The 26,784-nt window shown below is 45.5% G+C and overlaps 1 protein-coding gene and 1 long non-coding RNA gene across 4 annotated transcripts in view; one reads left to right on the top strand and one right to left on the bottom strand.

Annotated features, from left to right (window-relative positions):
- The window catches only part of LOC146867098 (uncharacterized), an 86,934-nt gene extending 83,517 nt beyond the window's left edge, over window positions 1-3,417 (bottom strand). For all 3 annotated transcript variants that reach the window (XR_014966065.1, XR_014966064.1, XR_014966063.1), the window contains exon 1: window positions 3,217-3,417. This is a non-coding gene — a long non-coding RNA (uncharacterized LOC146867098). The remainder of the gene's footprint in view (window positions 1-3,216) is intronic.
- Window positions 1-26,784, top strand: part of PKD2L1 (polycystin 2 like 1, transient receptor potential cation channel) — a 3,023,543-nt gene that overhangs the window by 2,286,752 nt on the left and 710,007 nt on the right. The gene's annotated exons all lie outside the window — the stretch shown is intronic.

Below are 26,784 nucleotides of genomic sequence, written 5' to 3'. Positions count from 1 at the left end.
ACCAGACAAGGGGGAGAGGGCCTCAATCTAGCGAGAAAGCTATGTGCTTACATGAACAATGTGCTCATTACTGAAACAAAACTCAGAGGGGAGCATTTCTGGGAATTGAACAAGATCAGTTTTGAACACGCTGAAATGGCGCCCAAATGGAAAATGGCACAACGAATGCTAACTGACATAGAGCACTGAATGAGCATAAACAATTTCTATTCTAACACAGACTAGTTAAAGTTTGGAGAAGCATAAACGGAACCACGTCATTGCGGGTACTTTTTTAATAATAAACCATGATTTCTAACCACATGACCCACCCCTTGAACAACATTAATCCATGCCTGTATCTAAACTATGCAGTGTGCATGTTGTTCTTTTCTCCCCTTTAATATCCGCAGCTCTATGTCAGGGATTTGAACTTAAAAACTGCAAGTAGCAAAAGGATATTTCTCTATAAAGCAGGGATCCCTGTCCTAATTACAGTATATACGCAGTGAGGGCTGCATGGTACACAATCTAAACACCATGCATATTAATCAGCTGTTTTATGAGGGAGGCTGGAAATTGATGGTGGCATGGTGCTTGGGAGCAGCTGCTTTTAACAACAGCTGGCACCGTTCCTAGATTGCTTGGCATTCACTTGAGCTCAACGTTGTAAATATGTATTCTATAACTGTATTAACCTATTTTTACCTCCTCTTATTTTATCTTTAGTTTGTTTTTAATTATTGTGCTTGTATTTGTAACTTATTAGTATGTAAATCTCCTTATGTAATGTACTTGGTACTATTGTAAAGCGCTCTGACACCTTTGAGTAATGTCAGCGCTGTGTAAAGGTGTATTATATGAAATAGAGTACAGGGAGGGGAGAGCTAAAGTGTAAGAAATGCTCTCCTTCTCCCTTGTGGTTTATCAGAAACCCAGCAAATGATTTACAACCATGGGCTCTGCTAACGAGACCCCTGGTTGTAAAAGATATAGCCCTGAATGAGAGGAATCCCCTGCAGGGAATTCCCTGTTGTTCCTCTTGCAACGCTGGCATTACACGCTCTAAGGCCAGCCTTCAGTGTCCTTGACGAAGGTCGACCCCGCCCACCGTGACGTCTTCAGTGTTTCCCTCGATGTCACGGTGGGCGGGGCTGGTCTTTGAAGAGGAAGCAGTAGCCCGTCACGAAACCCATTGGCCTCAATCTTGACTACGAAGGGTCCGCCGTTCACAACGGCCGTAGGCCCCCCCAGAGCCTTTCAATGTTAAGAGCGCTCTGGGGATTGGAGTAAGGGGCTGCCACAACTATCGGCACCATGGGGCCACCAACACACAATCCTCAGCCCCCAGAGCAGCGCATGGCTGAGCGTACTCTGGGGGGCGCAATGGGACGCCACGGCCAACGGGCTTCATGGCTAGGGCCTCGCACACTCCACAACCCAGAGTACCGCATGGCTGCAGTGAGCTCTGGGGCCGTAAAATTCAGTGATGGGGTCAACGGACCCCGCGGACGCCTCAACAACTGCTCACGCCACCCCAGAGTCCCACTCTGCCCGCATCGTTCTCTGAGGGCATAATTTAAAATGCTTGGAGACTCGATCCCCTCACTGCACAACACCACCAGCTCCCTCAGAGCACTGCTCATTCCCCAGGGTGTTCTGGGAACGGTAAACAGAAGATGCTTCTGGGCAGCGGGCCCCACCATGGACCTCACCGCCAATGCCAGCCAGCCATCTGAGTATCACCCAGACCGCATGGAGGCTCCGGGGCCTTTTATTTTTGGAAAACCTTATGCCCCATTGCCGCACACGCCCCCCCAGAACCCTCCCGGCCAGCTGAGGGCTGTGGTGGCATTATTTAAAATCTTGGGGACATCGCTTCCCCATAGGCTCATCCTCACCGACTCCCAGAGAACCGGTCCGGACCACAGCCTGCTCTGGGGGCCTCAACAATCCATAGGCATTAAAAATCTTGGGCCCCCCAACAACCATCCAGGGTGATCCTGCCACAGCCTGGAGCAGCGTGGCTACTCACGGCAGCCCCGGGCCACACCTGAGCCCCAGCACATATTATGGTGTCCCTACCTAGCCATGTATCAGATGGTGAACCATACATCTGTCCCACGCCACTGCAGAGCCCCTACGTACCCTGGTTGGTGAGTACAAAACTGTATTATTTATTTATTTGTAAAAAAATACATATAATATTTAGGTGTGCTCTGACCCCCTTACATAGACACATACACACACACACACATTCACAATCACTGGAACACTAGGCTCTTAAGGTTACAATCCAATGTATTGAACCCTAACTCATCTAACAATATGCTTATTCAATTTAAATACATGGCCACAATGCTTTAAGTAAAACAAAATTAAAACCCATGTTACACCCTTATGTTATTCTCCAAAGCTCATCAGCTTTAGACATATTAAATACTTGCATAGATTGTGTAAAATGCCCTTTAAAAACCTTAATATGGCATCCATACAACATTCCTAAATCCTAAAACATTATTGACATTAAATGTATACCTTCATGGCGTTATACAATCTTTTAAACCTTTAGGTTGCAGCCTTGTGCATCACCAAAAACCATAGTTTATTCTCATTAAATACAGTCCCCCTTGCGCTAAGCGCCATTTGAGACCTTAAAACTACAACCACATTTCACATCAACGCCTCTAAAAATATTCACATTAAGCAACATACCACAATGCTTACAACATTATTTAAAACCTCTAGGATACAATCCTACATTGCGCTAAGTGCCTTTTAAAACTGCAACATTGTTCTCTTTAAACACAACACCACTATGCAGGTGAGCTTACAAACCTTTGCCACCCATTATAGCCTGCCTCCTTATTCACATTAAATACAATCTCCCCTTGCGTTAAGTGCCATTTAAAACTACAACCGTAACCACATTATACACAGCACCACTAGGCAGTAAACATTATTTAAAGCTTTTAGGCTGCAAAGCTCTGCCACCCCTTTACCAAATGCCTTATTCACATTCAATACAATCCCACATTGCGTTCAGTGCCATTTAAAACTAAAACCTTATTCACATTTAGCACAGCCCCACTAGGCAGTAAACATTATTTAAAGCTTTTAGGCTGCAAACCTCTGCCAGCCCCATACCAAATGCCTTATTCACATTACATGCATTCCCTCAATACTTTAAACAGGCCCTAAAATCCTTAAGATTGTAACAATGTGCCCCTTATTTACCTCCAGTAGAGTACAGCCTGCAGCATCATTCTGAGCCATTCTTGTTCTCCTTGCGGTCCTGCGGTAGGTCTGTTCAGCATACACTCCAAAGGTGTAGTTCCAAAAAGGTTTTTAAATGTGTTTGTGCTTGAGCCCTGAGGTCTGCTTCTATACTTGCCCGGCATGCTAATTAGAAGACTCTCACACATTATGGAGGGGAGGGTCTATAACTAGGTATTGGGGAATTTGGAGGGGACTATTTTCTCTGTATTGTACTGCTTATGTTAGGAGTCACTTTATCATTTGACAGCCGCTAATCAAGCCTGAGCCCTGTCGTGGGAAGAGCTATGTAATCACCTGTGCTTGGGGATCATTCTCAACACCAGGCTGCTCCCACGTCTTGTCACTTTATAGCTGGGAAGGTGTTGAAGCTGTTTGTACCATTCTCCTGGGAAGGCTGGCTCCGGCTGATGTTTGCAGGACTTGATGGATTACCAGTACCCTGCTTGTCGAGGGTCTGACAGTTTTATAACATGCCATGTGCTATCCTATTTTAGACTCTCCTGGGAAGTTTGGGACAGTCCTGATGTTTAGTTTTTCATTTCTCAGCCTTGTTCTGCTCACGGCCTATGTCACTTTAACGTTTGACATCTGCTAACCGTATCAAGCCCATGCGTGGGAATGTGTGAAGCAGCTTCTAGGTTTGAAGTTTTTTGACTTCTCAGCATTGGCCTATGTGTAAGAGACTGTCAGATTTATAACAGGTCATGTCTGGGAAGTTTGTGCTATGCATTAGGCTTGGTTTTCTTCACTTCTCACCACCATTGTGGGTGCCGTGGTTTGTCATTTTATAATAGGGCTTGTATCATTCTATTTTGAGAATTGCCCTGGGAAGTTTGGGACTGGCCCCATGTTCGTTTTTTTTACCTCTTGTACTGCTTACAGCCCTTGACACTTTATCATCTGGCAGCTGCATGCTAGAGCCCTGCTGCGGGAAGCTGGGGCACACCTTTGTCCTTGTGTTTTCACTTCTCGCCCTGCTCTGCTCACTGAGGGGTTTCCCACTGTAACGTGTAACAGCAGCAACATGTTTGAAGCCTGTCGTGGATAGTTTGATGCCAGCAGTTTTGGTAGGGCTGCATTGCAAATATACCTAGCTGCTTCTAAAGAAAGACACTTTTTTAGTTTTTTAAACCACATCTGCCCAGCATTCCTCTGTGGTAGGCATCTACGAGGTTGAGGCCTAGGACTGCCTGCTTATTTACAGCTCCTCTTGCTTTGATCTCCATCTGTCACAACTCTGCATGCCCAGTTTTAAACATGCCCAGGCCTGTTTTTCTTAGGCGCAGACACTTTTGCGCACACAGGTTAGGGATACAATTTTGCACACCCTAAACACACAGCGCCAGGACCCAAACACAGACACCAACGCTGGTTCACAATCTGTCACAGCACACATGACCCATCCCACTCCTATCCAGTTCGAGGAGGGCTCTCACACATACACACACGTCATTTCTATGGCATTTCTGTGCCATTTACGGGGTGAGTAAAGGTATCCCTACAGACTACTGACTTCCATAGCTTTACCACCATCCTGGGCACTGGAGAGAGAGTCAAACCCAACCCCCAATATAGAAGGAACTGAAGCCCACAGGGGGCTGACGTTCTTAGGGATTGAGATCGATTTAGTAGTTATGGAGGAACGGTTGTCGTTGGATGAGAAGATGAAGGTGTTGGGAGTTACTTCAGGAGCTTAGGGGGAAGGGAAAAGTGCAGGTGCAAGAGGCAAGTGCTACTGGCCCACTTAAACTTTACGTGTAGGGTAGCAAGAGCAGGGCACAATTTCTGCAGATGGTTTAGTTTCTCATTAGCAGGGATGTCGCTTCTGCACCAGAGGGTGTGTCTGCCTGCTGGGGGTTAAGGCAGATTTGAAGATAAGTACAGCCTGTTTTAACCAGTTCAATGGTGTGTCATTGTAGGAATTGAGGGAGGAAGCAGAGTAGTATATAGAGATATTCTTTGCTGATAATCATATGGTTATACTTTGGGGCATTTGTGTCTCGGCGTAGGGTGGGATCGATGTGAATGGAGGTTTGGAGAAGTGGGATGTAAGAATACAGGCTATGTAACTGAGGTTCAATTGGGAAGATCTAAGACAGGTCAGATGGGAAAGGGCAAGAGATTATAATAGAAAATAGAGTGCACGCCCAGAATGGTGTTTGAGATATTTTGTGAGTGCAGCTTTGGGATGTGACAGAATGTTTGTTCATAAAGGAGATCAGAAGGTTTTAAGTTTGCACTTTAGTGTTTGTGCAGCATACAGTTTTTAGAATGTTGCATTTATCAGGGAAAGAGTTTGGAACACAGTCTTTTAGGTTTAGGGCTGCTACTGAGGGCAGTGGGAGAAGATGCTTAGGAGCAGGCATTAGGGCTTTGGGGAGTTGGAGGTCAGGCAGTTTTAGGAGGAGAACGATATGTAACAAGTGGTTGCTGCTCTTCACAGATTGCATTCCTAGCCTAGAAAGTCACAATCTTGTGATTTGGATTTGTGGCCATTATTTGGTTAAGTGAGCAGCCATCAAGTGAGATCAGAGAAATGTTGGCAGACAGGTGGCTTTGAGGGTACTAAGGTCCCAAGTCAATGGTGGGGTAAGACGGGATGAGGTTGTGGGAGGAACTACAATGTTAGAGGTTGGGGCTGCCCAGAATTCTTGCTGATTCACTTATGTGAAAACTTTTGTAGGGAGGAAGGATATATAACTTCGACATGTTGCATAAAGTTTCAAGGAAGACATGTGTTTCCCAATTACAGAGTACATCTTTTCTTCCTGGGAATGGAATTATATTTGATGCAGATGAGTGCTGTTTTGCCACATGTTGCTTGGTGAGAATTTGTGATGGAAAAGGGGGGGGGCAGAAGAATAACTCTACAGAGAGGGTTTTTTGTGTGGAAGATATGGACCTTGCTTGCAGGCCACAATATTATCGGTTGCACTGCTGGGTGGGTGGATCAGCAGAAGAAGACGGCAGAAGTTAGGGTCTGGGAGTTTGTTATGAGTTGTGTTATATTTTCAATTGAGGTTTTTGGAGTGATTATGAGGAGCTCTGATGCAAAGGTTTGAACAAGAGTTGTTGGAGAGTTGTCTGACAGTGTTCAAGGGTGGTCTTTAAGGGGGGTGTACTGTGTAGAAGTTGATTTGTACATGAGGTATAATGTTAGGTTGTAAGACAGTGGTTTTGATTGATTGATTGCTTTATTAGTATAGCATTGTATTGTAAATTCATTTATATATAGCTCTACTACCTCTGACAAGGAGTTCAACACTACATCTTCTCTGGTGGAAACATCTCGGGTCAAAGATACTTGCTTGTCTAGTTCATGCCCTGATTAATGGGTTGAGAGGTGGTAAAGGGTCTTGACTTCTTCCTAGCTGGTGCCCTGTATTTTCACTGTAAAGATGTTCTACCCACTATATGCATAAAGTTATTACACAAGATAAAGGTTTCCAGTTCTTCTGTGGAAGTGGAGTTAACCCACATCTCAGTTTATACCTCCAAAAGGCTTGACTAATTTGTTTTTCTTCTTTTTTGAAGGTGACTGCTCACAGGTCTTTTTTTATGAGTAGGTAAAACATTTGGGCACATTTAAAAACATAGAAATTGTGCCCATTTTGTCTTTCACAAGTGCAATCAGGGTTGCTTTGCTGCTCTGGAGCAGAAAAAAGAAAATCCAACACAATTGCTCTTAGGAGTGCTCTGGCTGGCTGAGCAACACATTTACCTTAATGATAATTGCAATTGGAAAGATTTTGACCTACTCGCTGCATGGCCTGATGACCTGGGAACACCGCCTAAAGTATCTAAGGAAGTAAGAACCTTGGAATTATTCATTGACTCCAAGCTATCAATGAATGCCCAAGTGGACAAACTGGCAAGATCAAGCTTTGTTATCATCAAAACTCTGCGACGCACCTTCCCCACCTGGGATTTCCACACAGGTTCCGGGTTACCATCTCTATTGTTCTGTCTAAACTCCATTACACCAATAGCCTCAACCCCGAATCACCTTGAACAACTATGAAAAGACTACAATGTATTCAGAACTCTGCTGCCAGATTACTCTTACATATAAAGCTACAAACCCTGACGTGAAAGCTCTACATTGATTATCGTTTGCCAGAAGATCTACATTCAAGCTACTTTGTATCACCCACAAAGCGATACATGGAACAGGACCGCTCTTCAACAGGAATAAACTGATCAAATACATTCAACAAAGTAACCTCCACTCTAGATTGGCACTTCACCTCAAAATCCCAGTACAAGAAAAAAAAAAAAGTGGCACATTGTTAGCAGCCAAACTATGGAACTCTTTACCTCCAAACATAAGATCCACGAATAACCACCCTGTCTTCAGAAGACTACTCAAAAGTTGGCTCTTACCCAAATAAGCACCATATTCAGACATACATATACAGCATATCCCTCTGTATATAAGCATTTATTTGGACTATAGATGTGTACCTACATATGTGTATTGCTTAGTATAAACATGTATAATAATTATGTTGCAAAGATGTTTGTTAATTGTTAACAAATGTACATATTACTTATTGTTATAGTATTCTATGTTCAACATGTATATAAGTGACTACATAAGTAAGTAAATCTTTAATCTTTTGTTTATTTTTATATTTATTACTTTGCTTCTAATTCAGCACATCCAAGGCACTACCCTATATCTCACCCTACATCTCTCGCAATATATCCTCTATCTCCACTCTGAGTTACCTCAAACCTCATTCTACTAATCTTTCCATTGCACTACCCTATTTCTCACCCTATACCTCTCTCAATATATCCTCTACCTCCACTCTCTCACTCATCGCAAACTCCATATCACTACTATGATCCCCAAAATAACCCTTTCTAGACTCATCCCTCCTCTACCCCTCCTTGCATCATCTCATACCACTTTTACTATTCAGATCTCCCAAACAAACCTTTTTAAACCCTTCCCTCTGATCCTTCCCCCTCGCCCTCCCCTTTACTCATCCAAACCTCCTCCTACTACTATAAACTCCATTAAAAAAAAACGTTCTCGCCCCTTCCCTCTTCTATCCCTCCACAATCCTTTTTCAATACAAGCAACACACTAACATGTCCATCCCTCAAATTAATTTCATATTCCCCTATACTAATCCCACACTAAATCTGTTTGGGTTCTGGAGTAGGATGCTAACCACCGAAAAGCGCTTCAACTCCTAATCAGGGGTAGCAAGCGCTATATAAATGCAAACCTTTCCCTCTTCTATCCCTCCACTATTCATTTTCAATCAAAATAGCAGAGTAACATGTCTACCGCTCAAGTTAATTTTATATTTCCCTAGACTAATTCTGCACTAATCCTGTTTGGGCTCTGGAGTAGCCTGCTACCTGAAGAAAAGCGCTTCAACACCTCATCAGGGGTAGCAAGCGCCCTATCAATGCAAACCTTTCCAACTATTACCCCTCAACTATCCTTTTTTAATCCAAATTACAGACTAACATGTCCAATGCTCAAATTAAATTAACTTCATATTTCCCTATACAAATTCACCACAAATCTGTTTTGGTTTCTGGAGTAGCATGCTACTTGCCAAAAAGCGATTCAACGCCTCATCAGGGGTAGCAAGTGCGATATAAATGCAAACCCTTCCCTCTTCATCCCTCCACTACCCTTTCCAATCCAAATAAGACTAACAAGTCCACCACTCAAATTAATTTCATATTTCTCTAAACCAACTCACCACTAATCCTTTTTGGGTTCCGGAGTAGCATGCTACTCACCGAAAAAGTGCTTGAATGGCTCGTAAGCACTATATGAAAGCAATCAATTACAATTAAGGTAAGTACTTTGTCCAGACCTCGGAGAGTGTTCATGGAATCAACACTTCTGGAGGAGGGAAGCCTGTGTGACTGCCTGCAGGGTCTTTCAACCTATAGGCTTGCCTGCTGGGAGCTTGCTTTCATACACTGCTAGGGACCGTATAGTATACTTAATGTAATGCAATTTCCATTCAGGTAATTACATTGCCCGGCCCCTGACACAAGATTTCTTTGTCCTGTGCATTCCGCAATGTGTAGAGATTCTTGTGCTACAGGGCACTCTGCCTGCATTTCCCTCCTTTTTTAATTCAAGGCAGACAGGTGCAAAACCAGTGAAAAAAGGCAGACTTGCTGAACTTTGGCATTTACATACTGTGGATTAAAAACAAGCATTTGCCCACTCCTACTAATATGAAGTCAATAGGGATGGCATTAATTTCTCCAGCATAGAAATGATACTGTCTTCATTGAGACAAAAGGCATTGACTCATTTAAAATGTGCCTAAATGCCAAGACTTGAGACACTCAGCAACAATTGTAAGAGCTCCAACAGTGGCTGGGAGGGAAAAGATATCGAGTCCAGGTACTGAACCCGACCTTGTATCTGTATTTATTGACCTATACATGATGTCTTATGTCTGCAGTTGTCTGGGTCTAAACATGTGAGCAGAGTCTGCAAGGAAAATTCATCATATTCTTCTCAACCAATTAATTAGGCATTGTCTTGTGGGTGTGGTAGTAGATTGATTCCAGTCTTTTTCCGCTGGTTATACGCAGATCTATACACACCAGGGCATACTTACTAGAATGGTGGCGCAGGGTAGCGCAGCAACTTACCTTGCTATGCTGCGTCACAGGGAAAGGGCCACATGGATCTACTATAGTGCATTCCTGTCCTTTCCCCCTGCGTTGCATGAGTTTCCACAGCCTAGCTCCAATGCAGGCACAGTGGCACCATGGTGCCAGGGTGCCTGTGTTAGGGGCACTCTTCTGCACAAATACAGAAAGGTGGTTTCTTCTTTCTATGTGTACTGCAGAATGCAGCACACAAAGAAAGAGGAAAAAACAAGGAAAAATAAACATATTTCTCCTCCTTACGTCTTACCTGGGGAAGCGTATAGGTTTTATGCATTCCCAGGTTTACAAGTCCTTGTAAATCTGGGAATGCATCAAAAACCATGGGAGTTGCATGGGAACAGTCACTGCAATGTCCATTGAACAGCTCCCTTGTGCAGAGTAAGGCAACACATCGATTTGCGCTTTTAAGAAAGTGCAGGGTTGCCTCTGTTTTTGCTGAACTGCTGATGTACATTGACTGAGTGTACCCTGAGCTCCTGCCAACCAGTTACCCAGGGCCTATGTTCTTTCCATAAAACTGCATTGAAAACAAACCCCAATTGGCACTCTCTGGCCACAGGTCAGCACCTGGTAAATGGTACCACAGGTAACCAGGGCACTGTGACCAGAAGAGGCCTCTAGAGCTGAAGTACTTATTATGCCACCCTTAGAGGCCCCGTACCTTTACATACACACACACACACACTGCCTTTGCAGGCTGTGTGTTTTGGTGCAAAACAAAGTGAAGAGCCAACATGGCACACATCCCTGTGTGCCATGCCTACAACCCGCTGCCCTGGCCTAGATTAACCACCCCTCTAGCTGGGTGCACTGTACCAGTGGTGAGGGTACAGGTGCATGAGCCCTGTACCCCTACTGTGTCCAAGCCAATTCTTAGACATGCAATTAAATGAAAAGTGAAGTTTATATAGCGCAACTGTCACTCCTGACGGAGTCTCCTGGTGCTGCAGATAACTAGAACCGACTGTAACAGTATAGGCTAAATCATGGCCAGAGAGCAGACATCTGTTAAGCCGAAGATCCAAGTCTTAAGGGCTCTTCTAAACAGGTCTTCCCGTTGGATCGCTCTCAGTTCCTTTGGCAAGCTATTCCACGCTTTTGCGCCCAAGACCGTAGCTGATTTCCCTCCTTTAGTTGACAATTTAAACCTAGCTATTGCAAGTAAATTTGCAGAGCTAGATCTGAGTGTCCTTGTTGTCGTATATGATCTAAATCTAGTGGAGAGATGAGCAGGGCCCAAACCGCGAGATGCTCTAAAGGTTGTCAACAGCAATTTGAACAAGATTCTTTTATGAATCGGGAGCCAGTGTAGGGTCCTCAATGCTGCAGAGGCAGATGCTCTACGAGGAAGCCCTAGGACCAATCTGGCCGCTGCAAGCTGAACTACTTGGAGTTTCCTCAGGGAAGCCTTATTCATCCCTGCAAGGAGGCTGTTACAGTAGTCTAACCGTGATAATATAAGAGCTGCTGTTACCGTTTTCCTAGCTGCAAGCGGGATGAGATTGAAGAATTTTTTCAATGTTTTAATAAGGTCGAAACAAGTCCCTGTTAATTTTGAGACATGGGGTTTAAATGAAAGGGAAGAGTCGAACAGTACTCCCAGATTTTTTGCGACCTCAACCGTTGAAGGAGGGGCTACAGTATCATCTGGCCACCAGTCTTTGGGTTGGAACAAATTATTTTTACCAATAGGAAGGATTTCTGTTTTATCGGTATTACAGCAAAGATGGTTGTTGTTCATCCATTTAATAACTGCCGTAAAACAAGCTTTGAAATTTTCTTCAGCTTTCGTCGATTTCTCTTCTAATGACAGAATGAGTTGGGTATCGTCAGCATAAGATGTAATTTCGATCCCAAAGGACGAGATCAATGAGATGAGTGGGGCCATATATATATTAAATAACAGGGGACTAAGAGAAGCCCCCTGTGGGACACCCGTAGATACAATATGTTCAGATGATAGACAGGAACCCAAAGAGACAACCTGCTTTGTATTTGACAGGAAGGATGTGATCCATGCCAATGCAGAGTTGGTAATGCCACATTATCTTAATCTGGCTAGCAGGATGTCATGGGAGATGGTATCAAATGCGGCAGACAAATCCAAAAGGATCAGGACTGCCTTCCTGCCACTATCCGTTAGGAATTTTAAGGTATCTGATATCTCGAGTAAAGCTGACTGTCAAATGTTTTGGGCGAAATCCAGACTGGCGGGGATGAAAGATAGATGTAGACTCAGCAAAGCTGGAGAGTTGTTTGTAGACTATTCTCTCTGTGATCTTACCCAAGATTGGTAGAAGGGATATAGGCCTATAGTTAGATAGATTAGATGATTCAGCATTCTGTTTTTTCTTGAGAGGCTTCACAATAGCAAATTTCCATTCCTCTGGTACTATGCCCAAGGCTAGGGAAGAATTCACTATACTGTTGATCAGCGGATTCACAACATCAATAATATGATGTAAAAGAATTGGGGGACATGCGTCCAATGGTGAACCTGATTTACAGGCTAATATAGCCTCTTTCGTTTGGACTAATGAGGCAGTTTGAAATGATTGAAGGACGGGATAGTCCATTCCGTGGTCTGGTATTTTTCAATTGGCGAGGTCCTGTGGTCTATAAGTCTCAAAATTCCTTTGAATGTTCCATTGTAAGTGCAGTAATGCCATTAAGAGTATATGGTCCTGGGAGGTTGTCATTACGAACTCCACAGTACCATAATGGCTTTACTGAAAACTGGGAAGTTTGGTATCAAACTTCTCAGCACATTAAACCCACACTGATGCTAGTGTGGGATTTAATGAAAAATGCACACAGAGGGCCCCCTGAAAAATGACCTAACACTAGTGTCCAGGCTGAGTAGCTGCTCACCGGCTGCCATGGCCAGACATGTTTCTGGACCCTTGGGTCGAGAGCCTGCCGCTCTCTGGGGCCTGATACAATGCACATCTGGGTCGAGGTGCCAAGCCTCCTCCACCAGGATGAGCAGGATCCACAAAGGTAATCTTCAAAGGCTTGCTGCCTTTGTGAGCTTCCCAAGGCCTTTTAATTCTTCCAGCAACTGGTCCCCACTGGTTCTGATCCCTACTTTGGGCGGTAGAACCAGCGCGAAAACCTAGTGAGGAAGGGAGGTGTGCCCACCTAGCGAACCCCACTCCTCAGGTGGGGGAGGCGAGGTGAAGCACAACTCTCAGTCCCCGCCATCTTACAGAAGGGGGACCCAGCCAACCAGAGTGAGGCATATGCCCCCCTCCCACTGGAGTGTGGCTGAATAGGGTGTGTACCCACCCCAAGGAAGGGACCCATTGGTCCCAACCTTTTACTTACCTGTAACACCCCTAAATTTAGTATTTAGGGGCACCCCCAAACTTTGCCTCCTCACACAAGCAATGACCAAGAAGAAAAGAAGGACTGAACAGCCGTGCTGAAGCTAAGAAGAGGAGGTCGCCCACTGATTAGGCCCCTGTCCTACCAGCCTATCCCCACCTCAAACCTGCAGAAGCGAAACAACGGTGTGTCCTGCAGCCAGCAACCTCAAGAACTGCAAGGACCTGCCCTGCCTTCCAAAAAAAAGACTTTGTCTCCCGTGAACACCGGATTTGTTCACCCACAGACTGGCCCCGGCCAAATCCGCGAGTCAGCACCACTCTGCACCCGTTGTCCACAGCCCGAGTTCGAGTGGCCCAACACCATGAGGAGGTCTCCCCGGCTATTCTGACCCGAGATCCTGACCTGCCTCATATACCCCAGCAAAGCCTGCAATGCTTGGCTTGGTTCTAGAAATAAAATAACTCAACAATATTTTTATACAAACAAAATTGGTCTGAGTTCAGTCTTTGAGTGCGTGACATCATTTGCTGATTGAGTGTGTACAACAAATGCTTAACACTATCCTCCGATGAAGCCTTACTGCTCGCCCACACTACCACAAATAGAGAGTATGGTACAATCTACTTTTACCTCTGCCTACCTTTGGGGTTCCACTGGTCTCTGTGCACACTACATCTCATTTTGGTATAGTATATACAGAGCCAGCTTCCGACATTGGTGGATCAGTGGTGGGATATACAACTTTGCATTTGTTGGACTAACTTGGTTATCAGCTGATCACACAACAGAACTCTTAAATTGTCTTTAGAATTCTGAGTTTTGAATTGAATTTTTTTTCTAAATTACTAAGTCTTTTTAGGGCCTTGGTTAAGTCCCTTTAAAATTTTAGAAAAATAAAAGCACTTTAGTTAGGGAGTAGCGGGGTTAGCATTTTTTTAAACAATGTCTCTTAACAAGTACCTAGCTTGGCTACCCACAATGGCATAGAGGACCAGGCTGAGGAGCTCAACCTCACCCCTTATCTCCACTTAGAATTTAGGGAGGTAAGGTCTCTATGCAAACTCAGACATATAGTGACAGGGTCCCATACCTCCAAACAAAAGCTCCAGGAGCTGTTGGCAGGCCATACCAAGGACCATCCCTCTGTGAATACTGAAGACCTCTCAGAAGGGGAAGAAGATGAAGGGGGTGAAGATACCATCCAACCCCCCATACGTCATAGGGAGAGAAGGGCCCCAGTGGCCCTGACTCCAAAAATAAACCTCTCAGCACCTAGAGCCCACACAGGTGGATCAGGTGCTACTGAGGACATTGAGGATAGCCTCAATGAGGAGGACAACCTTTTAGCAAGGTTGACCAAAAGATTGAATCTAGAGACCAGACTCCTGACTCCGGAGTAAGAGAGAGCTGAGATGGGCTTAGCTCCCAGGAATGGTGGCAGCAATTTACTAAATAAGGATAAAAAGTAACTATATGATCCTAAAATCCCCAACAGGATTGTCCCTAAATATGAAGAGAGTGCTGATATCACAAAATGGTACACAGCCTTTGAGAGGGCCTGTGAAATGAGTAAAGTGAAGAAATCACATGGGGGCACTCCTTTGGGAACTGCAGGGACCGACTCCTGACCCTTAAAGGGACAGATCCTGGGTCTTCTGACCTCATGAAGAAAACTCTGATTGAGGGCTTTGGACTCAAAACTGAGGAATACAGAATTAGATTCAGTGGGGCTCACAAAACCCAAAACCAATCCTGGATCGACTTCGTTGACTACTCAATTAAGACACTAGATGGTTGGTTAACTGAAAATAATGTGCATGATTTCAATGGACTTTACAATTTATTTATGAAAGAACATATTTTAAGTGATTGCACTAATGAAAAGTTACATCAGCATTTTGGTAGACCTAGGTCTAATTTTTCCACAAGAATTGGGAAAAAAGGCAGACCATTCAATCAATCAATCAGGAACATTTTAATCACACTACTCACCTGTGATGGTCTCAAGGCGCCGGGGGAGTGATAAGCTCCGTTCAGTCGAAGAGCCTGGTCTTGAGGGTCTTCCTGAAGATGAGCAACGTGGGGGAGCGTCTGGTGTTGATCGGCAGCTCGTTCCAGGTCTTGGCAGCGATGTAGAAGAAGGTTCTTCCACCCTTTCTTGCTCTGTGGATGTACGGGGGCACGGCTAGGGCGAGGTTGGCGGATTGGAGATTTCTCTAAGGTACATGGAAGGAGATTCTTTCGTTGAGGTATTGGGGTCCGGTGTTGTGGAGGCATTTGTAGGCATGGGTGAGTATCTTAAAAGGTACTCTTTTCTTGACAGGGAGCCAGTGGAGGTTACACAAGTGCTGGGTGATGTGTTCTTGTCGAGGGATGCCGAGGGCGAGTCTGGCTGCGGTGTTCTGTATGGTCTGGAGTTTGTGGAGCAGAGACTTGTTGATCCCAGTGCAGAGGGAGTTTCCGTGGTCCAGTCTGCTGGTTAGGGGTGCATGGGTAATGGTCTTCCTTGCTTCGGGGGGATCCATTTGAATGTCTTTCGGAGGATGCAGAGGGTGTTGAAGTAGGTGGAGGCGACTGCGTTGACCTGTCGGGTCATGGAGAGGGAGAAGTCTAATACGATGCTGAGGTTTCGGGCATGGTCCGAGGGTTGGGGGGGCTGCCGTGGGCGGTGGGCCACCAGGAGTTGTCCCATGCAGAATGGGAGGGTCCGAGGACGAGGGCCTCTGTCTTCTCCGAGTTGAGCTTCAGGCAGCTGCTGCTCATCCAGGATGCAACATCTTTCATTCCCTCCTGCAAGTTGAGTCTGGTGGTGATGGCGTCCTTGGTGAGGTAGAGGATGAGCTGGGTGTCGTTGACGTAGGATACTGTGCTGAGTCCGTGCTGTCTGACGATGACGGCGAGAGAGGCCATGTAGATGTTGACCATTGGGTCAAGATAGGGGTGACAAAAACAACCACTGGGGGTGACCAAAAGAAAGGGGTTACAAAAACTCCCCAGGAGAAAGGGGGTGAGAACTCTCAAGATTAAAAGCCTGAGTCTTCAAAAGGGCCCCAAAAACCTGTACAGGGAGGTGGGTCCCAAAACTCTTCCCAGTCCAATAATAGTTGCAAGGTAAAGAACTTTGATCCACTAAAGGTCTGGTGTAACAACTGTAAGAAGTTGGGACACTTAACTAGAGATGCTACTTATTCTAACAAGAAGCCCCCTAGTCCCCCTACAGCTACTGCTGGTGTAGCCAATCTCCAGATGGGATCAACAGTGTGCCCAGAGCAAATCAGGGTTCACACTGAAGCAGTTCTAGTCACAGATGGTGAACTTGAGTTTGCCACTTTATCTGTGTAGCTACCCAACTTAAAGAATTATTTACAATACTCCTGGATCAATGGGACTAGAATAGAGGTCCTGAGGGATACAGGTGCCAGTGTCACTATGGTGAGAGATACACTGGTTTCCCCAGAGCAATATCTGATTAGGAAAACCTACCCAGTCGCCAATGCTGACAGTTTTACCACTAACCATGCAATGGCTATGCCGACATTAGACTTGGGGGGTGGAGTTACTGACCTGAAGCAGGTAGTGGTCTCTCCAAAGCTTCCAGCTACATGTCTGCTTGGTAATGACATAGAAACCTCAGCATGGGCTGAGGTTGAACAAAAAAAACATGCAGCAATGCTGTACATCCCTGAGATTGTGTGTGTCAAGACTAGAGCACAGAGCCGCAAACAGGGTGAAAAAGAGGTGTTGGAGCCTGAAAGTATGGCCTAACCTTCTAAGAGGAAAGGTAAGAAGACTGGGAACCAGTTTCTGTACAGCAAAAGGATCAGGACCCCTCTGACTTGGACACCCCAGAGGGAACTGAACCCATGGAGCATGACCCTTACCAGGTTGTACTCTTAGGCACAGAGGGACCCTCTAGGTAAGAGCTGTGCCTTGGACAGCAAGACTGTCCAACTCTTTAAAGAATGAGGCAGCAAGCTGCTACCCTGGAAAAAGGAGATGTCAGTGGTACCCACAGAGTCTATTGGGAGGAGGGGCTACTGTACACAGAGGTAAGAGACCCCAACCCTGGAGCCACTAGGAGAGTGGTAGTGTGTCAGAAGTACAGGGAGTTCCTACGAACTTTAGCTCATGACATCTGTGAGAAGTTGGCCTGGTATATGCTGTCCACTAGTTATAGTGGACACCTTGCACCAGTCCAAACGACCCTTATTGATGATTAGGTTAAAGACAACCTTTATTGAAAGCTATCCTAGTGGTAGCTATGGAGAGCAGCCTTCAGGCTAAGTCTCGAAGGAATGTAAAGCAGCTTGGTTTACCAGATTATAACATCCTGAATGACCAAATGAAAGGAGAACCACACAAAGTATATATAAAATGTATGTATTTATTACTAAACACTCTCTACTAACCTCTTTATGAGATTAGAGAACAAAGTACACAATATTAAAGCACTAGAACAACAGTAAATAGCATAATACACAGTGGGCTCCAGGGGGAGACCAAACCATATACTAAGAAAGTGGTGTAACAACCACGACTTGACTAGACACAGTGCATAGAGCACGTAGAATCGCTGGGTCCTCAAGGAACCACTCAAAGTAGTGACACAGGGGACCCATGGAGGATGGGTGCAGTGTGAGAACACAGACGTGAGCTCCTTACAACTCTATGGGAAAGTCGCGGTTGGATTTTTAAAGATTAAGGACACTTAGGAGAGGACTTCAAGCAAACCCTTTGGAACATAGAAGGTTCTAAGGCCAGCATACTTGAGAGTACCGAGGTACCCGTGTTACCCATCCCAGGAGAGCCGGGTGCATAGGGGTCAAGTGGTGTCGGAAACGCTAGTTGATTTCAATGGCGTGATGAGAAGAAGTGCTGCTGCCGGGAAGATGAGAAGTGTCCTGTGTGATCCAAGCCTGGATCAGAGCTGAGAAGAACCTGAAAGCAGAGGGGACAGAGTCTGGCTCACCTCACAGTGACCTGGGGCATGATAGACGAAAATGCCCACCGATGTCGGGTGTTTCAGGTGAGAAGAGGTGAAGCTTGACTCTGCAGCCACGGGGACCAGGAGATGTCGACAATGACCAAAGTCCAGAGGTGAGCTGTCCCATGAAGGATGTCGAGTGCTGGGGGTCAGTGTCTGGATTGAACACCAACAAGCCTTGGCAAATACAACCCACGCGAGCAGAGGAAAGGTGCTTCGGTGAGGACCAGCAAGGTCCTGGGGACTCTCCAAGCTATGGAGAGTCAGGACACATCTGGCGCAAACAGGAAAGTCCACAGAAAGTCAAAGTTACCTTCACAGGAACCCACAGGTCGATGGACCAGGGATCGCGAAGGGACCTCGAGCTGATTCCAAAAATACCAGCCCACGGAACACTCGTGGAGTGTAGGCCGGAAATCTTCAGTGGAAATACTGCTCTGGTCAGGACTACAAGTAGCCCAAAGCACAGCCTCAGGGGTTGCCAAAAAGCTTATGCTGCTGCAAATGTACGTGGTGCACAGGGGTTCGGGTTGCACGGTCCCCAAGAGGGATACAGTCCGCAGAATTGCTGAGAGCACAGATTAACCTCTGAGACCTCGGGAACCCACCTCCTGTGTTGTAGAAATCTTTGGAATCCTCGGGAGCTTCAGAGATGCAAACCGGTCAGATGCGTTTCAGGTGCCTGCCTTGCAGGGGAGTAACTCCTTTACTCCAAGGGAGATTCTTCAATCATCCAGCATCGTGCAGATCGTCGAAGTACTTGGTTTCTGTAGAAGAGTTTAGTCCAGGTAAAAATCTAAAGTCCTGTAGTCAGGGGTTCCTACTTTATACCCAATGAAGGGGGGAGACAAACTCTGGGGACCCGCCTATGGGAGGGTCAGGACAGCGGGGTGGCTACACCCATGTCCTTTGTCCAGTTTCACACCAGTGCAGGAACAAATGGCTCCTGCAACCGGTTTGAGCTGGATTATGCACAGGGACACCAAATGTGCCCCCAGTGCAGACATCAAAGCACTCTCAGAGTGCACCCACCCAGCCCCAATACACTAAAGCCTGTCTGGGAGGTGGTCACACCTCCCTGTGACAGGAAACCTATTGTCCAGCCTTCCCCTGCCGGAGTTTCGTACAGTAGCAGGAGGGCAGACTCGTGTCTGTGGCTGGCAGCATCCATTTTGTGATGCTAGGGTCAAGAAAGCTGGTACCGGGTGTACCGGTGCTGTCGTATTTCTCCCTCTAGTAGGGTGGAATCATACCTCCCACACCAGTTACTGGTGTGGAGGTATGATTCCAAGGTGTTTGACACCAAACACAACATGTTTCCATGCAGCCGTTTTAAAGTTAGCATTTACAGCAAGGTTATAATGCACTTAAGAATATATGGTTGGCTGCATCACAAACAACCCCGTAATAGAGGTTCCGAAGGCTGCAGAGGGTCTCTGCTTATGCATGAGCAACCTCTCACATAAAACCCAGCATCCTGCCTTCAGGATTGATAAGGTCTGCCATAGGGGTGACTGATAGGTTTATATGTGCAATGATATTGAGTAGATATAGTGAACCTATGTCTAAGTAAAGTGTGCATGCACCACCTTACACAGGCTGCTGTTGCGGACCTGTTGTGCCATTTTGAATGGTCTACCAGGGGTGGCATAATACATGCTGCAGGCTCTGAGAGGCCTCTGGGGTACCTATGCCCTGGGTACATAGTATACCATATACTAGAGACTGATAAGTGTACCCCAGAATGCAATCTGGAGTGTACCTAAAGTACCTGAACAACCAATTTAGGGAGAAAGCAGATAGACTGGGGTCCTGATTAGCAGGATGCCAGTCAGACTAAGTTGAAAACCAGCAAAACACCAGGAAAAAAGTGGGGGTAACCATGCAGTCAGATTCCACTCTCCTACAACATCCCCCTAGCTGGACATCTGGGCCAAACCAAAACCTTGGAAAGGGTAGTTAGTCACTTTTACAGGCCCCAGATGTCTCAGAAAGTAAAGGAGTGTGTCAGCTCCTGTGTCACCTGTCAAGCCAGTGGCAAAACTGGTGGACACCGAAAGTTCCCCTAGGTACCGCTACCTGTGGTTGGGGTTCCCTTTGAAAGGGTAGGTGTGGACATAGTGGGTCCACTTGAACCTCTCACAGCATCAGGGAACAAGTTTATACAAGTGGTAGTGGATCATGCCACTTGGTATCCTGAGACAGCTTCCCTTAGGACTACTACAGCTCCTGCAGTAGCCAAGGCCCTCGTTGGTATCTTCACCAGGGTAGGGTTACCTAAGGAGGTGGTTTCAGACAGAGAGTCAAATTTCATGTCTGCTTACCTGAAACACATGTGGAAAGAGTGTGGAGTGCATTACAAGTTTACTACACCCTATCATCCACAAACCAGTGTTCTTGTTGAGAGGTTTAACAAGACATTGAAAGGAATGATTAGGGGGCTCCCTGAGAAACTCAAAAGGAGATGGGATGTCCTCTTACCATGCTTGCTTTTCACTTACAGAGAAGTGTTTCACAAGGGAGTAGAGTTTTCCCCCTTTGAACTTCTGGTTGGCCATCATGTGAGGGGACCACTCTGTCTTATAAAAGAGGATTGGGAGAAGCCTCTCCAAGAACCCAAACAAGACATTGTGTACTATGTACTAGGCCGAAGGTCCAGAATGGCAGAGTACATGGAAAAAGCTTCCAAAAATCTTGAGGCCAGCCAAGAGCCTCAGAAGCACTGGTATGACCAAAAAGCTGCACTGGTAGAATTTCAACCAGGGCAAAAGGTGTGGGTTTTGGAGCCAGTGGCACCAAGGGTTCTCCAGGACTGATGGAGTGGCCCTTAACCCATCTTATAAAAGAAAAGTGAGGTCACCTACTTGGTTGACCTGGGCACAAGCAGGACATCCAAAAGGGTGATCCATGGGAACAATATTAAGCTTTTCCATGACAGGGCTGACTTCACCATGCTGATGGTGACTGATGAGGATCAGGAGACAGAGAGTGAACCTCTCCCTGACCTCCTCTCATACAGCCCCAAAGATGGTGAAATAAGTGGCCCGATTAGGGTCCCCCCGGTCACTCACGAACACCTCGTAGCCTTCCACACCAAATTAAGAGTTGGTCAGACAGTAGAGAATACAAACCAATATCTGTTTATTCAGAGTACACTTAGAGCGATTCTCAAGGAGTGCTGCAGAAGGACTAAAGTCCACAAGCATAGAGATACATTTGGTACAATTCGTAACTGGGATAGAACACGCCCATAGTGGAATTTTCCAAGCAGATGCTGTAAAACAATAGAAACTAGAGAAAAAAACTATCTCAGCACTCATTTCTTAAAAAGTTATGTGGCCCAAGGCCGCTGCAAACTGACTTGTCCCAGGACTAATGGGAGGAGGCCTGTATCAGTGGGAAAGGTATGCGCTAATAAGAACAGTATAGTCATTAGTGAAGCAAAACTCTGCCTTGGAGAAATGCAACTTCGCACAGGCCATTTCCCAGAAATAGCTAAGGATTGATTTTGATTATGATTCAAAATGGGTCTCACCCTAAAATAGTGCAGCGAATGCTAATTTTACATAGAATAATGCGCAAACAGAACCAATTACATTTCAACAGGCCCTCCTTTTAGCATGAGCCAACACAATTTGTGTCAAACAATAAGGAAAATACAATCATGAGGAGAACTGTTTATGAACATTCCATACTCTCAGGATCTGGAAGGGAAACTGTTTGGAGGGAAGAAGCCTTGAAATTGCCTTCATCTATCTGCATTAGGTCAGTTATCTCCTCTTGGATCATAATTGCAGCCTTGGTGTTATGAATTGCTACCGTTCTTTTGGGGGTAAGAAGGCTGGTACAATAAGTACAACATACAGGTAGGCACTGAACAAGAACACAACAAAACTCCAATAAAGCAATAAGGTAAATCACTTTCTCAAGGATCCAACCCCAACCTCCAGGGAGAGGCCAATTCCAATTTCCGCTTTCCATCCCCTTGACATTTTCCAGAATGTCTAAAATATGCTTGGTAATATTCTTTTCCATATTTGTTATCCCCACTACACACTGATCACCAACTACTGTGCACACACCACCATTCTTAGCCAAAATAAAATCCACAGCATATCTAGTCTGCTCGGAATAAATCTGCATGCTTTCTAACTAAGTGGTGATGTCACGCAGAGCTGCCACAGTCGTAATGGATAATATTTGAAAGTTGCATCCACCATACTCTCAGGCCTTTTCACCTCTTTCCATGGCCCTTCCACCTAAGGTGAAAATTGAAGACATAAAATATCCGAAAGTAATACCATTACTATAATTGTTGATTTCAATATCCGTTACCCCCTCGCAAAACTCCTTTGTTGATGTTCTTTTCACCCATCTCACCTTAGGTCTTGCACGTTTACAAGGTACTCCCACAGGCAACACCATCCCAAGAGCCACATCATTTGATCCGTTATGAACACTGGAGTAAGTCCCATTAGACAGAAAGAAAAATACTGGGTGTGCATAAATTGGCCCATCATAATCCACTGTGGAATACCGAGTATTCATTCCAATTGTACTTGGATCATCTGCTCTCACTAATGGGATGGTCTCTCTAGGCATCAGTACTCCTGACCAATTGATGTACGATGAGGTGTCAGTACTATTGATACTAGGACAACAAGCAGGAAAATAACCTGCCTGTCGAGGGACCGTTGACTGTCTATAATGCCAACCCACTAATATTTTATTCTGTTCTTCCATATGGAAATTATCACATTAGGTGTTATCACAGCCGGGATAACCCTGCCCCAATGGTTTTCGATGGTACAGGTATGGTCCTGAATACCCAGATCCAAATACTATTTTTATCTCTACAAAATCAGGGGGTTCGGTATATGTATAATTCACTAAAGACAATGGATATGCAGTCCACAAACTAGTAACCGAGTCAGTGGGGTAGCATGCTGTACCATTACCAAAAAACCTCTTATGCGTCTCCAAAACTATATTACTCGAAGCTACTATCTTATTACTTTTTGGGCAAAGACTTTTACCTCCACTGCGTGAAGGCACACAGTAAGCATTTTCCAAGACCCACAATATCCCACAGAAAATTGCCATCAAAGGAGCTTCAGAAATTACATAAATCAATTTTCTTTTACGGGTCCACACCACATTACATTGAGCAATAAGAACCATTGGCTGTTCTTCCTCGGCAATCAGCCTACCAAAGGGATGCATTATGAGTGATAAAATGGGGACAAAATGTAAAAGAGAATATGTAAATTCCCAGTGTCTGTCAGAGCCTCACTGGTACAGGCTCCTGTTGTCCATCAATACGTTGGCGCTCTTGAGTACCGGCGGTGGAGCTTGCTCTGTCCTAAGCTCATATCCCACGTCGGTCACGCTGGTATACCTATACCTTCAGGGTATACTATTGCCTTCCCTATCTATTGTTCAAGCAGTTATACTATAACTAACAAACTTTTTCATCAAGCTCAATGAATTTCATTGGTACTACAGCTGCAGTCCAACCTATCTTACGCAGTCCATCCCTAATCTTTTTTCTCCTTGGATGCTCCTTCCCTCAGCGGAGTGCGCAAATTGTACCTGGCAGCCCCAGGCATTGTTGGATCAACAAACTACGGCTCTGTAATGGCTCGTATTTCTGGAGGAACAGCAACATTCAGCATGTTTTCATTCTCCTGATCCGTTTGAGTCCAAATTAGCTGGGCGTCACTAAATGGGACAAACCGAGACACCTGTCCAGTCTCGCAGTCCCCAATGCCTTCCTTCACCCACTGATCATAGGGCAAAGGCAGAGGGACCCTGCAACAATGAGTTGCATGTATCCAGTTCTTACAGCCAGCGACCTTCACTGCGGTGCGCGTTGCCAGCAGGACCTGCTCCGGCCCCCTCCACTGCGGCTCCAAACTTTTCTTCCTCTGAAAAGTTTTGACGAGTATAAAATCACCAGGCTGGATGTTGTGTCTGGACGCCTCTGGTGCTGCTGGCAGGGTATCCCGGACCTGTTGGTGAATAGAAGGCAAACTTTCAGTTAACTGGCCTGGATAATCAATTAACAATGGATACTCAATATCGGAGAATGCGGGACGCCCCAGCCATTTGCCGGGCATCCAAACATGACCTTGTGCGGTGACAATCCTGTTCTAGAATGTGCTGTAGTTCTTGTTGACAAAAGAGCTAACGGTAAAGCATCTGGCAATTTTAGCCCTGTCGTCTCCTGTATGTTTGCCAATTTGAGTTTGAGAGTACCATTGTACTTCTCAACCAGACCTGCTGACTGGGGATGGTTGGCAGCGTGAAACTTCTGCTTTATGTGCAAACCATCACAGATCAATTGGATCACTTTTGCATTAAAATGACTTTTGTTATCACTCCAGATCAAATGGGGCAAGTCGAAACGGGGAAAGAACTCCTTCAGGAGTACCTTTGCAGTCGCAATGGCTGGATTGTCCTAAGTGGGCTAAGCCTCAACCCATTTACGGATTGCACATACAACCACCAAAATGTACTTCAAATTATTGCATCTCTCCAATTCTATGTAGTCCATTTCAAGGACCTCAAAAGGAAAATGGGCGGTGCAAAGTTTCCAGGTGGTGTGGGGGTAACCTTTCCAGCATTGTACATCATGCAAACCATACAATACTTCACTAAGTGTGCAGCTGTCTTAGGGATATTTTCATTCTGCCATACAGGATCCAACAACTTGCAAATACTCTTAGCACTAATATGGGATGGGCCATCGTAATCACAGGGAGAAGATATGCATCAGGCAACATCCATCCCTGCTTCCCCAACTCATCAATCCAACAAGCTTCATCATTCAATTGTGCTGTACTTTCCTGCCACACTGCTAATTCTTCTATTTTGGCCTCACTTTGTATCTCTTTCACATTCTCAAGAGTGTCTTCAAACATAGCAACTTCAGGGACCCACCTAGCGGGGCCTGCTCCAAACATTCTTTATATTTTTGTCCGGGCTGTTTCCTTGGCTGTTTGATCAGCAAAAGCATTTCCCCTACCTATGTCATCAGTAACCTTCTTATGGGTGCTACACTTCACGATTGCCAATTTTTTAGGGCGTGTCAAAGCAGACAAAAACCTCAATATGAGGTGCCCATGTTGAATTCTATTTCCATGTGAAGTAGGGAATCCCCTCTTGGCCCAGAGTTGCCCAAAATTATCGGCGACCCCGAAGGCATACTGGCTGTCAGTATAAATATTGACAACCAGTCCCTCGTTTAATTCACAAGCTCGAATAAGAGCTGCTAACTCAGCAGCTTGGGCTGACTGATAAGGGACTCGGGATGTCTCTACCACTGTACGCAGTGTGGTGATAGCATAAGCCGCAGTAGTACTGCCATCTGGGCATTTGAAACAAGAGTCATCAACATATAGTTCCCTTTGTGGCTCAGATAAGGGAACATCAGTCAAGTCAACCCTTCCTTTTGTCTCTTCCTCCGTTCTGTAAATACAATCATGCTTATCAATTTAATCGCTCTCGGACGAGAGGGGTAGTAACGTGGCTGGATTCAGAGTGGCACATCTTTTAATTGTATTATGCTTAGCAAAGAGGGTCAATTCATAGCCGGTAAGATTTGCACTGGTGTGGTGCTGTGCCTTTGTCTTATTCAAAAGTCTGTCCGTAGCATGGGGAACCCTGACTGTGATGTCATTATCAAGTACGAGACCAGCCAATTGTCTAATCATTGTGGTCACAACTGCGACCTCACTTAGACGGCTTGGGAGAGCTCTTACAAATGGATCAAGGACAGCAGAAAAATAAGCACACAATTGTTGCTTATCTCCATATTTTTGTGTTAGGACTGAAAGTGCACAACCAGCCATCTCATGGACATACAACACAAATGGTGTATTATAATTGGGAGTGCCGAGTACTGGAGCCAAGCAAAGCGCAGTTTTCAATTGCTCACATTCAGGCTCATGCACTTTTTTTTTTCTCTTTGAAATGTTTTATATAGCGCTGGATAGACCCGAAGGTATCAGTGCTCTTTACATGAGTATCAGACCATAGCTGCAGGATACATCGTTACAAGGTTACACAGTTTCAGAGCATAGTTACATAGTTACATGTTAGGTAGAGAAAAACAATAAGGACATATACGTAAGGGAAAGAGCAGGCATGGGGGAGATTTAGTGGAGAGGGGGTAGGAGCAGGGGAAGTAGACAAAGAATGCGGAGGGATAGAGGTGGGGGAGGGTGAGAGACAGAGCATGAAAGAGGAGGGGGAGGGTAATGGGGACACAAACCGGTAGACGAGTAAAAGCTGCGTCCAAATTCCGGTAAGCTGTGATCCCAAGAGAAGCGGTAACATTCCCACGTCTCCATTGCGTGAGGCCCCCTTAACGCAATGGACTCTCTCAGAGGGGTCTCTGAGACTCCAAGGCCTAACTACTGGATCCTTCCCCAACAAGGGGAGAGGGAGTGCTTTGGCAAGGGGGGCCATACCATAACCTCAACTGTGAGTGGCTCCCTTGACGCTGTGGACTCTGTCAGAGGAGTAACTGAGACTCCAGAGTA

This window comes from Triturus cristatus, chromosome 1_2 (genome assembly GCF_964204655.1).
Source record: "Triturus cristatus chromosome 1_2, aTriCri1.1, whole genome shotgun sequence".
NCBI lineage: Eukaryota > Metazoa > Chordata > Amphibia > Caudata > Salamandridae > Triturus > Triturus cristatus.
This window is presented reverse-complemented; position numbering and strand designations above follow the sequence as displayed.